Source organism: Manis pentadactyla, chromosome 1 (assembly GCF_030020395.1).
Source record: "Manis pentadactyla isolate mManPen7 chromosome 1, mManPen7.hap1, whole genome shotgun sequence".
In the NCBI taxonomy this organism is placed as follows: domain Eukaryota; kingdom Metazoa; phylum Chordata; class Mammalia; order Pholidota; family Manidae; genus Manis; species Manis pentadactyla.
In genome coordinates this window covers 137,991,860-138,004,646 of record NC_080019.1, presented here as the reverse complement: position 1 = coordinate 138,004,646, position 12,787 = coordinate 137,991,860, and the positions used below count along the sequence as shown (strand labels likewise).

Below are 12,787 nucleotides of genomic sequence, written 5' to 3'. Positions count from 1 at the left end.
ATACAGTAACAGCAGATTAAACACTCTTTCCAAGTGAATATGGAACATTCAGCAGGATAGACCATAATCTGTGCCATAAAACAGACCTCAGTCAATTGAAAATAACTGATACCATACAAAGTGTCTTCTCCAATCATAATATAATTACACATAAATAACAAAAAGATATATATAAGCCTCCAAATATTGGGAGATTAAACAATATACTTCTAAAACATTCCATGGACCTATTTAAGATTTTTCTTGTTTACTGAAGTAGTATAAAGCAATATAACCCTACAGTTAAAGGAACTAGAAAAAGAACAAAGTCCAAAGATAGAAGGAAGGAAATAATAAAGATCAGAGGAGAAATAAATTAAAGAGAAAAAAAATTACAAAAGATCGGTGAAACTAAGGGCTAGTTCTTTGAAAAGATCAAATTGATAAACCTCTAGCCAGATTCAAGAAAAAAGAGAGGTTTCAAATAGAATCAGAAATGAAGAGGTTACAACCAACACTACAGAAAAACAAAGGATATAAGAGACTAGTATGAAAAAAAATGTGGTAAAAAATTTGACAACCTAGAAGAAATTAATAAATTCCTAGAAACATACAGTCTTCCAAGTCTGAATCAGGAAGAAATAGAAAATCTGGACAGACCAATTACTATTGAATAAGTAATCAAAAAACTCCCAACAAACAGCAGTCCAAGGCCAGATGGCTTCATAGGTGAATTCTACCAAATAGTTAATGAGTTAATCCCTATCCTTCTTAAACTATTCCAAAAAAAATAGTTAAAAAGTGAGGAACACTTCCAAATTCACTGTGAGACCATCATTACCCTGACACCAATACCAGACAAAAACACTACAAAAAAAGAAAATTACAGGTCAATATCCTTCATGAATACACATGCAAAAATCCTTGACAAATGTTAGCAAACTAAATTCAACAATACATTAAAAGAATCAATCACTGTGATTAAGCAGGATTTATTTCAGGGATACAAGAATGGCTCACAAATCAATCAACATGGTAATACTACATTAACAAAATGAAGGATAAAAATCATATTATCTCAATAGAAGCAGAAAAAGCATCTGATAAAAGTAAATGTCTATTCATAATAAAAACTCTCAACAAAGTGGGTATAAAAGGAACATTCTTCAACATAGTAAAGGCCATATGACACACCCACAGCTCACATCATATTCAATGGTGAAAAGCTGAAAGCTTTGACTCTAAGATCAGGAACAAGACAAGAATGCCCATTCCCACCACTTCTATCCAATATGGTATTGGAAGTCCTAGCCACAGCAATAAGACAAGAAAAAGATAAAAGGCATCCAAATTGGTGAGGAAGAAGTAAAATTGTCACTATTTGCAGATGAGGTGACACTGTATATAGAAAACCCCAAAGATTCCACCAAAAATCTACTGTGATGAATTAACTCAGTAAAGTGGCAGGATACAAAATCAATATATTACATTTACAAAATCAACAGTTACATTTCTAAATGCTAATAAACTATGAGAAAAAGCAACCTAGAAAACAACCCCATTTATAATTTCATTTAAAGGAATAAAATGCTTAAGAATAAATTTAACCAAGGAGGTAAAAGACTCATACTCTGAAAACTATAAGACAGTGATGAAAGAAATTGAAAACATAAATAAATGAAAAGACATCCTGATGGAATGGAAGAATTAATAGTTAAATGTTTATACTTCCCAAAGCAACCTACACATTGAATGAAACCCCTATCAAAATAACATTTTTTCACAGAACTAGAACAAATGATCCTAAAATTTTTAGGGAGACAGAGAAGACCTTGAACAGCCACAGTACTCTTGAGAAAGAACAAAGCTCAAAGTATCACATTTCCAGATTTCAAACTACTGTGAAGCCATAGTAATTAAAACAGTGTGGTATTGGCCCAAAAGCAGACAAATAGATCAGTGGAACACAATAGAGAGTCCAGAAATGAACCCATGCTTAGTATGGTCAGTTAATCTTTGACAAAGAAGGCAAGAATATACAACAGGAAAGGCAGTCTCTTCAATAAGTAGTGTGAGAAAACTGGACAGCTATATGTAAATGAATGAAATGGACCACTTTATTATGCCATATACAAAAATAAACTCAAGACAGACTGAAAACCTAAATATAAAATCTGAAACCGTAAAACTCCTAAAGGAAAACACAGGCAGTAAACTTCTGGACACCAGTCTTAGCAATACTTCTTTGTATCTTTTTCCTCAGATAAGGGCAACAAAAGCAAAAATAAACTGGATTATATAAAACTAAAAAGTTTTCACACAGTGAAGGAAATATCAACAATAAAAAAGGCAATCTGCTGACTGGGAGATAATATTTGCAAGCGATGTATCTGATAAGGGGTTAATATCCAAAATATATAAATAACTCATACAACATCAAAAAATAATCTATTTTGAAAATAAGCACAGGACCTGAATATTTCTCCGAAGACGACATAGAGATGGCCAATAGACATATGAAAATCACCCAACAACACTAATCATCACAGAACTTCAAATCAAAACCACAGTAAGATATTGCATCACACCTGTCAGATTGACAAGTATCGAAAAGACAAGAAATAAATTTTGGAGAGAATGTAGAGGAAAGGGAAAAGCCCTGCTGGTTAGAATGTAAATTGGTACAGCTACTATAGAAAGCAGTATAGAAGTTCCTCAAAAAAGAAAAAAAAAAAAAAAAGGAAATACCAAACCATCCAGCAATTCTATTTCAGGATCTTTACCCACCACCAAAATGAAAACACTAATTCAAAAAGCAATATGCAACCCCTGTTCAATGCAACATTATTTACAATAGCCAGGATATGGAAACAATCTAAGTATCCATCAATAGATGAATAAAGAGTTGGATGTGTGTATGTACCCACGTGTACACACACACATACACACACACACACACACACACACACACACACACACACACTACTCAACCATAAAAAAGCAGGAAATCTTGCCACTTGTGACAACATAGATGGACTTGGAGGGTGTTATTCTACATGAAGTAAATCAGAAAAAGACAAATACCATATGATTTCACTTCTATGTGAAATCTAAAAACCAAAACAAATGAACAAACAAAACTGAACACTAACAGATTCATAAATACAGAGAACAAACTGAATAAGCTGGTGGTTGTCAGTGGAAGAATATATGAAATAGGTAAAGGAGATTAAGAGGTGCAAACTTGCAGTTATAAAATAAATAAATCAGAGGGATATGAAGTACAGCATAAGGATTATAGTTGATAATACTGTAATAACGATATGGTGATAAATGGTAACTACACTAATGGGGTGAGCACTTCATAATGTATGTAAATGTTGAATCACTATGTTAGACACCTGAAACTAACACAATACTGTAGTTCAACTGTATTTCAATAAAACAAACAAAAAAATATATATATAAAATAAATATCACATGGGTCAATGAACAAGTTGAAAGGAAAATTAGAGCATGTTTTGAACTGAATAAAAATAAAAACACAATGTATCAAATGTGTGGGCAGGTGCTAAAGCAATGCTTGGAGGGAAATATATAGCGCAAAGTGCTTAGATTAGAAAACAAAGGAAGGGTTTGAAGAGAATCAGCTAAGAACAATGACCCTAACACCTGTGTTCTCTTCCTTTCCAACAGAATGAATTATCTTAAGGAAGATTTTCCAAACACATGCATGTACATTTTGAAGCCAGACATTATAATCAACTAAGAAGCATTCCTAGAACATCTGATCACTAGGCCAGGCATCCAATTTAGGAAATAACACTTTAAACATTCAATTCAATGTCTTTCACTAACATTTTTGAAGGCAAAATGTCTGCTTCAAAACTACAGTTTTGTAATTTAAAGAAAATTTATTTTATTTTTTACTACTACTATTCTTATGGATAAGCTGAAAATAGACAAAACACAGTAGGAAAATACAATTAAAAATGTATATCAAACCATATGATCAATAAATATGAGAGATGTCCTCTCAAAAAAAAAAAAAAACTACAGCAACTGAGCTGGGAGTAGGAAGAATGGGAGAAGCCCCAGGCAAGTAGCTTCAGACTCCCCTAGTTTTTACCCAAATTTTCAGCGGCTGTTCATGGATAAATGCCCCTTAATTTGCTGTTTGCCTTTGGTCACTCTCCAGAGGCCTTAAATACTTGCTTTTGATAGTTTTGTTTTGTTTCAAACTTGGTTTTGTGGAGCAGAATGTTTGCTATCCTCTTTGCCATAGCCAGAAGTCCCACCTGTTTTCAATTATAATATAGGTAAATATACTAAATTTTCCTTTATGGTTTATAATATTTTTAAATCTTCTCTTCCTCCCTTAGTTATTAAATATTAGCACTTATATTTCTTCTGTATTTACACTACTTTTCTTTATTAAATTTTAATTAACTTGGAATTATTGGGGTTATTCATTTACTATTGTGCATAGCATGGTACTGTATAGGTTCCAATTTTATTTTTTGCCTTACGGAGGAATTGTTGTATGTTTGCATATTGCTGAACCAAGTCATCATGTCTCTATCTTGTTGAAATCTTCAGAAATCTTGATAGCTGGTAGTGTGCACTCTCTACCTCCTTATCTTCTATTTGTCTATTTTTGGCTATTTGCTCTTGCATATAAACTTCAGAAGTAGTTTGTCAAATCTATAATAAATCCTGTTAGGCTTTCTAATGTAAGTGTATTATCTATAGTTTAATTTTGGGAAAATTTATATTTTCATAATAAATACATTTTCATACAAAAAAAATGTATATCATAAAGTCTTGAATTTAGGGTGACCAACCACCATCAGTAGCCAGTGGCTAAAGCATTCCAGAAACACAGGATTTTTCAATGCTAAAACAGGGAAAGTCCCAGGAAACCAAGACAAGTTGGCAACCCTGCTTGAACTGTACTCAAGACATGTTTCTTTAAAGCTATCTAAAAGAATGATTGAATTAGGGATCTAATGAATCATAGGGATCTATTTTTAAAAAATTTTTTAATAAAATTATCAAATCTCTAAAAGTAAATGTTTGTCTTAGAACACATTAAAAAATGACTCATTTTTTGCTTATTTTCATGGGTCTGTTTAGGTGTTCATGGATAAATCTACAGGTTATGCCTCATGGCCTCAGTCCTGGGTCCACTGATCCTTCCTAGACTGGTTCTATTTCATTCCTGCTAGTAGGTTCTTCAAACTTTCCATCATACCTCCTTCTCCTCACCCAGGGCCCCTGACACACACACACATGTACACACGCACACGAGCACGCACGTGCGCGCGCACACACACACACACACACACACACACACGAACCATGAAGGCATTCTCTTTGGGCAGAAAATAATGAAATAGCAGCAATTCAAATGAAGGTGGGTTCATCTTAAAAGAACTTTACTATCCAGTGACTCCCTTGCAGTCTAACATAGCTCGGAAGAGAGATGATGTTATGCTAACCCTGTTATTAACTCACAATAATTCTAAGAGGTAATTACTGTTATTAGCATCACTTTATAGAAAGGAAAAGTGAAATACAGAAAAAGAAAGTAGAAGAGTGGTTACCCAGGGCTGAGGGGAGGGAATAGTGGGAAGTTATTATTTAATGGGCACAGAGTTTCAGTTTGGGATTATGAAAAAGTTCTGCAGATGGACAGTGGTAATGGTTGCACAAAAATATGAGTGTATCAATGTCACTGAACTGTAATACTTAAATTGGTTAAGATAATAGTATTGAATGCAAATAATTATTTCAAATCTTAAGTTTGGCCATTATTTTTTCAAAGGAGAAAATCTCTTTAGAAGATCCTCAAATTTAAAAACATTCCAATTCAATTCCACCGACCTTGAGCATTTATTCCCAGGTAATCTGAAAAATATTATATACACATGGTCAACAGGACTGACTCAGTAGTCAGACTACCTGGATTGAATCTTCACTTTACCACTTGCCAGCTATAAGGCTGGATAAGCTTCCTAATTTACCAGTATCTCACTTTTCTTTCGAAAATAATGTCGATAACCTCTTAGGACTTAATACATCAGTTAAGTCCTTTGAACAGTTCCTGCTACACAGCAAGCATTCAATAAATGTTGGCCAATTATGTTTTGTAATGGTGTAGCAAAAAAGTTTAGTTTTGTCACTATGTTAAGTATTTTTATGCTGATAAAGAGGGATGCTTTTAATTACTATAAAAAATGCTGATAACCAGCAAAGATAACATGCTAAAGAATTTGGCAAAAAAAAATTTTAATAAAACTACTTCAGTTATATATTTTTAAAATTTTATAGATGACTTACTTTTTCACTGTATAATGACTCTACAAAAAGGAATAATGTTTATGTATGTGTGTCCTCTAAGCACTAGATCATGTAGGATAACAAACTGCTTTTGCTACTTTTTATTTGCAGACTATTAATGGACAACTTTAACTATTATTTATTTATGTTTAAACTTTCATGAAGTTATAATTTTAAATTTTTTCTATATATACATAATATTAAGCCTGCAATTTATCTAGCTCTTCATTTTGGCAATGGAATTGATTGCAGGAAATATTTATTAAAAATGTGAATGAACATGAATAGTAGGAGCAGCTGTTACCTATTAAAACTTACCACAAAAAAAAATACTATCGTAGAGTCACTATTTTCTTTTTCATAAGTTTTATTCAGAGGTCCAGTGTTCCCATGAACTGACACTAATTGTGTACTATCTATACCAAACTTTTTCCAGCTATTGACAAACCAATCACAAGGGAACACAGCAGGGGATTGGACCACTTTCCCAGCTACTAATTTTTTAGGCAATTTCTCCTACATATCTTGGCAGGAAGCCTGTAACGATCTCAACAGAGTTGTGCGCAATATGTGTGGCACAGCCAAAACTCATTAAGTGCCTTTGTCTCATGCATCTTGTGAAACACAATACTGCAGCCCTGATGAGCAAGGCCTCCAAATGTTATGTTAACATTAAGATAACCAGAAACCATTAATTCACTAGTCAAATTACATCTCTCAGCAGCATTTAGACAATGTTCTAGGGAATCATCTGCCTATCACTAAATATAAATGAAATTTTAATGATTGTTTTCCAGGTACTTTAGACAGGTTAGGAAAGTATTTTAGAATATACTTCATGACTAATTTGATACAGGAAGAGACTTTAATTTAAATGTAACACATTTTGTACCTTTTTTTCCAGGTGCAAATAGAGTCTCCATAGCACTCTGGCTTCACTAAAAGATCACTGTCATTCAGAGACTAAGGAAAGTCCTTCATGTTTAGTTCCACCTTCTATTTACTTATATCTATTGCCACATCCACATTTTACTTTGCCTCTCCAGTGCTATCATTCCATGTCTGTACTTTCCCATATTAAAGTCTATTCCAAGAATGTTCTTTTTATCACAAATAAAGCCTACCAACACCATTTCCCTCTCTTCCCAACTCTTCTTGAAAATGTGCCCCATTGATGACTTACTTGATTAGCAAGAAGCCAAAGTAAACTCCTAAACTGACTTTTGAGAACCCAAAATGCAATTCTCTTTCTTGTTCCACATACAAATATAATATTATTTAAATTTACATTTTAAAAGTATGCTTGTTTTCGAAACTGAAGAAACAAAACAGCAAGAAGGGACTCCAAGAAGGGACTAGAGGTTGCCAAAGGGGAGGAATGTGGGAGGGCAGGTGGGGAGGGAGGGAGAAGGGGATTGAGGGGTGTTATGAATGGCACACATGGTGTGGGGGGGATCATAGGGGGGAAAGTGTAGCACAGAGGGGCCAAGTGGTAGCTCTGTGGCATCTTGCTACACTGATGGGCAGTGACTGCAATGGGGTATGGGGGGGACATGATAATATGCGTGAATGTAGTAACCACATTGTTTTTTCACATGAAGCCTTCATAAGAGTGTATATCAATAATACCTTAATAAAAAAAGTATGCTGTTTTTTTCTGTCCTAATTTATAAATCAAAAGCTAGGAGGTTATTTGCCTCACTTGCCATAGTCTCTAGATCATCACCATATACCAAGAGGCATTTAACAAGTAATGTGCAAATCATTCATTAGCTACAAAATTTGATAAAATAGCGAAACAAGTTAAACAAAACACTAAAAAAGTGTATTCCTCAACATCAGTGATTTCTTTAACTCAAGGATCTAAATTCTTTATTGTCCATCTTTACCTGAATACATCCCTGCTTTACAGGTGAGTAATCCTTTACCTTTCAGTGATAAAATCAAATAAAGCACATGACAACCTGGGCAATAGGCAAAAATTGATCTTTAAAGCTGACCAAAAAACCCCAAACCAACAAAAAATAGATCAATCTAGTCATTAACTGTTGACAAGGCCATCTAACACAGGTCAAAATCCAACTACATTTGATTTAACAATCAAGAGGTCATTTTTTCCTTTTATCATTGGCTAAATTCTATCCACTCAGCCTCCCTCAACTCAATTTTTAAAAATACTTTAAGGCAATGACAATGTTAACATAGCTGCTAATGATCTGGAAAATAATTTTCATTTAGAAAATAGTTGTAACACGACAATATTACTGGCTGTGTTTTTAATAGACAGTGGATAAGATATGAAAGCACTTTTTACAGTGTAAAATCCTCATATTTTAAGCAACACCACAAAAGAAAGTACTGCTTCCTGATTTCCTGATAGTATTAAAGGAGAAGGCAAATGAAATGATTGTACAAGCGTTGAGTTCATCATTCAATAAATCCCATAGATATGTGCCACAATGGTTATTTGTGGAGAGCTGAACACGGCAATATTGTTAAGATCAGCTTTAGCAGATTTTGGAACACTGCTTTTAAGAAAAATTCAACAGAAGAGGATTTTATGGTAAGGATAACTCTAACTAAATGAAAAACTGAAGCAATTATCTCTTACAGACATCTTTAAAAGAAACCACCTTTAGTCAATTCTCAAATGATAAATAAAAATGATACTTGGGGTTTGATTAACTAGGAAACCCTCACCTTTTCTTCAGCAACTTGATTATATATATATACTTGACCTTAGATAACACAGAAGAAATAAAGGCTTTAGGCAAATAATCCACAAATGACACATGAACATCCAGTGTTTCCTATTCTAATGATTTCTTAGGTAACTAGATTTTACTTCACTTTCTCTGTTAAGAGAAATAATTATTAGTGATATATTAATAAAATAACTTTAAAATTATGTATCTGACAGTTTAAGGTAAAGTTTATGCTATGTGAGTTCAAATTTTACTGCCTTTTTAATAATTTATAAATCATGCTGACACTTTTAAGAAAAATGTCTATATTATCTAAGTCCAAATTTTACTGCTTTATTATTTCTATTATGTATTTTGGAAATGGAAATCTTCTGACCTTAAAATAACTAAGTAATAAAATAAAGTAGTAAAAGAAATTGAAAAGCCATGCATCTGACTCTATTTCAAGCCATTATGATGAAAGTCAGAAAAAAAATATTAATGACTTCCACTTGCAACCAATAGAAAAATGAAGACAATCTCTCTTTATCCCAAAAATGTATAGCTAGATCAGCATGAATATAAATGGATAAGCTCTGGTTGGTCAATATAGTGAGTAACTACTGTTGTACTGATATTTTTAATAGCCTACCCCAGATAACACTACCTTTCTTTGTCAGTTTTATATGAGAAATTACTTGGATATCTACTAAACTTATTTCCCCAAAAAATGCTTATTATTTTGGGAACACTACATTGAAAACACTGCATTATTAAGAAAAATAAGACAAGATCATGTCCTCCATCTTTCAAATCTCAGTAACATTTTAATGTTAACAATGATCTGCTGTTTCCTATATCAATGGTAACACAAATACTCAAAAATACTCTTGACAGAAATCCAACAAGATGCTGAACATGCCAGAAATATGTCAAAAACATCATGACGAAAACTTTTCTACAATAAAAAAAGTGGGAATTCTACACAGTAAATTCTTAGCATTTTAAAAGAAGGCTTTGTTATTGGCACTCACACAGTATTTCAACAATTACCATGCTGTCTGCTAATCATTATTTACTAAAATTGCTAAAGACAAAACAATGCCCATTCCTATGAAAAATGTGGTTAAGAGTTTAATGAAAACCAAAAGACCTTTATTCTTAATATTACTCATTACATATTAAGTCAAATGAAACAATACTAGTCCTGAGAAGTAACTACTTAAAATATAAAAATACCACATCCAAATCTATTACTGCTCTGTGATTTTATTCCTGTAACTCAGCTCCCTGTCCAAGTACACTCTATGTTCAAGCTTACTTAAACGTGTCAAATGTTTTGGAGTTTAAATATGAAACGGTGCTATGAAACTTACTCTGCTATTCAAGCTCTACCTACTAACAAAACTGTCTTCAAGCAAACCCTAAAGGAAAGTCCTGTCAGAAGAGGATTCTCTAGGCCTACCCTCTTCCAGGTCCACCTCACTCAAGTGGACACAAAGGAAAGGACACATCACTGAAATACTGCTTAGCCTTTTGTGTTGGACTACAGGGCACAAGCAGTATCTTATCAGAGTTGCTGTCCACATTTTCCCTGTTTTATTTTCTATTCTTACATTTATTATATGCTATTCTTTCCAAATGAATGTTTATAGGGGAAAGCCCTCATCCACTGAGCAGACCAAACTCTTACGCTCAATATATTTTTGTCTTCTTTGTATTACAGTTAAAGATGGGCTTTCAATTAAAGAGTAAAAGAAGCAAAAGAAGCAAAGCATCAAAAAATACATTGCAGCTCAATTAAGGACAAGGAGATTGTCACTGAAGACAACTTCTCTCAACAAACCAAAGTATATTTTCTCTGACTAGTTCCTTAATTGAAATGAAAAGGTAATCTGAACCATTTCTTGAGTATACAAAGCAATATACCAACTACTAAATTGAGTCAATCAGACATAAGGGGTCAAACAAGCATCAATGTAATTGATATTAATCATATTCACTGCAATTATGTAAATGTACTTTGGAATGCTATGTGTTACTTTTGTATGCTACTGATGCTTTTATAGAACCTATGAATTTCTAAATTCAAAGGCATGAAAAATGCTTAAAAGATGTTGACAATGCCATCAACTATGCTTCCAGCTGACTTAAGTATTACAGGTTAAGAGCCACTTTTGCCACATCTCACAAATAAATCTGTGGCTGTCTCCATCCTAGGTCTTTGGCTAAGCACAGTTAGATAAACAAGCATAATTTATCCCTTATATTACATTAACAGCTGATGAACTGAGGTTCTTTATTTGCATGTAAGAGCACAAAAGGAAAGCAAGCACTGAATTGTCCTTCAGAATGTGAGGCCCTGAAATCTATTTTTTCTGGATGAGCCCTTCGAGATGTCTTCTGGATAAGGATTCACATTACTAAGCCAAAATGCAATAGTCTATGGCAGACAAAGAGCTCGACTACGTGAATGAGACAAAACAAAACCCCATGGGGTTTTTGGGAATGGTTTAAGAGTAAATAGGAAAAGTGTGTATCTGTCATATATTATAAAAATATAATCTCAGGAACATCCACATCTGTTTCTGGTTTTGCAATTTTAGGTTTTAGTCAAACAGTATTGCTGTCATAGCTTTCTTCCTACTGTAGAGATACATTTTATCTCATGTGATGTAACAAGATGAAGGCTGTTAAAGCAGCTGCTCAAAATAAAAGGTCTCTAAAAAGCAATAGCTTCAGCTGTATCAAGACTTCCCTAAGGAGACATATTCAGACACCTAGGCCAAACTCATATCATTTGTCTTCTTCTCTTGTACAAATGAAAAGCAAAAACACTGAGGGAAAATAAACAGTAAAATCAACATTAGGCCTCTCAAGGCAAGTTAATTATGTCAGCACAAATTACTGAATCTTATATAACATTCACCCAAAATTATGTATTCCTATAAAGTGATCATCCTGATAAAAGATACTGTTATTTAACTTATGGCTTATCTTCAATTTTGAATCTATGGTTACTTAGTGTCGCATGTTTTAGGCAATAAATGGACTCCTCCACATAAATACAAAGCATCACAAATGTAACCTGCTAGCTCTTTCAATCAGAGGCAGTTTACTGTGAGGTGATGTAGGCAGCCATTGAGGATTCCACAGAGGAAGCTTCAAATGACACAATTTACTCTCAACTTAGAGAATTGACAAGTATTTGCTTCCTTCTATTAGAATTTTAAATAACAAGATAAACAAAATAAATAGCATGATAAATGTACTCCCAACTACATTATAGCACCTAGTATTTATTAGAAATATTAAATAAATGTGTCATCCTTGTTGATTACATATTATAAAGTCAAGAGAATTATGAAAAGAAATTATGGAAGAGTATTATGAAGTCAAGAAACAACATTTGCTGGGAGTTTCACTAGCTCTAGACCAACTTTATTTTGAATGTATAATATTTGAGAAAAATTACTGTCTTGCCAATGGGCTTCAGACCCGGGCAAGTTTGCTATGGATTCAATGTGACCAAGAAATTGACAGCAAAACTTTCTTTGGGGTGAAAGGGTTTATTACCCAGCTTGCTCTCCCAGCAGTAGGTTGAGCACTAGCGCCTCTGTCTCCGCCCAGAGCACTGGGATGGGCTCTCTATGTAGCACAATAATAGCTTATTGCCTAAAGGTGTGGAAGTGGTAGCCTAGCAACAGGCCAGTTACATCATCAGGTGGTTTAAGTTCAGTGAGGATCCTGGCCATAGGAACTCCAACTTCCCCACGATCACA

General features: G+C 33.7%; 1 protein-coding gene and 1 long non-coding RNA gene across 3 annotated transcripts in view; one reads left to right on the top strand and one right to left on the bottom strand.

The window, feature by feature from the left end:
* LOC130683620 (uncharacterized) overlaps nucleotides 1–12,276 on the top strand; it is a 145,508-nt gene extending 133,232 nt beyond the window's left edge. Inside the window, exon 3 of the long non-coding RNA XR_008997488.1 lies at nucleotides 10,732–12,276. This is a non-coding gene — a long non-coding RNA (uncharacterized LOC130683620). The remainder of the gene's footprint in view (nucleotides 1–10,731) is intronic.
* The window catches only part of SAMSN1 (SAM domain, SH3 domain and nuclear localization signals 1), a 419,991-nt gene that overhangs the window by 257,377 nt on the left and 149,827 nt on the right, over nucleotides 1–12,787 (bottom strand). The gene's annotated exons all lie outside the window — the stretch shown is intronic.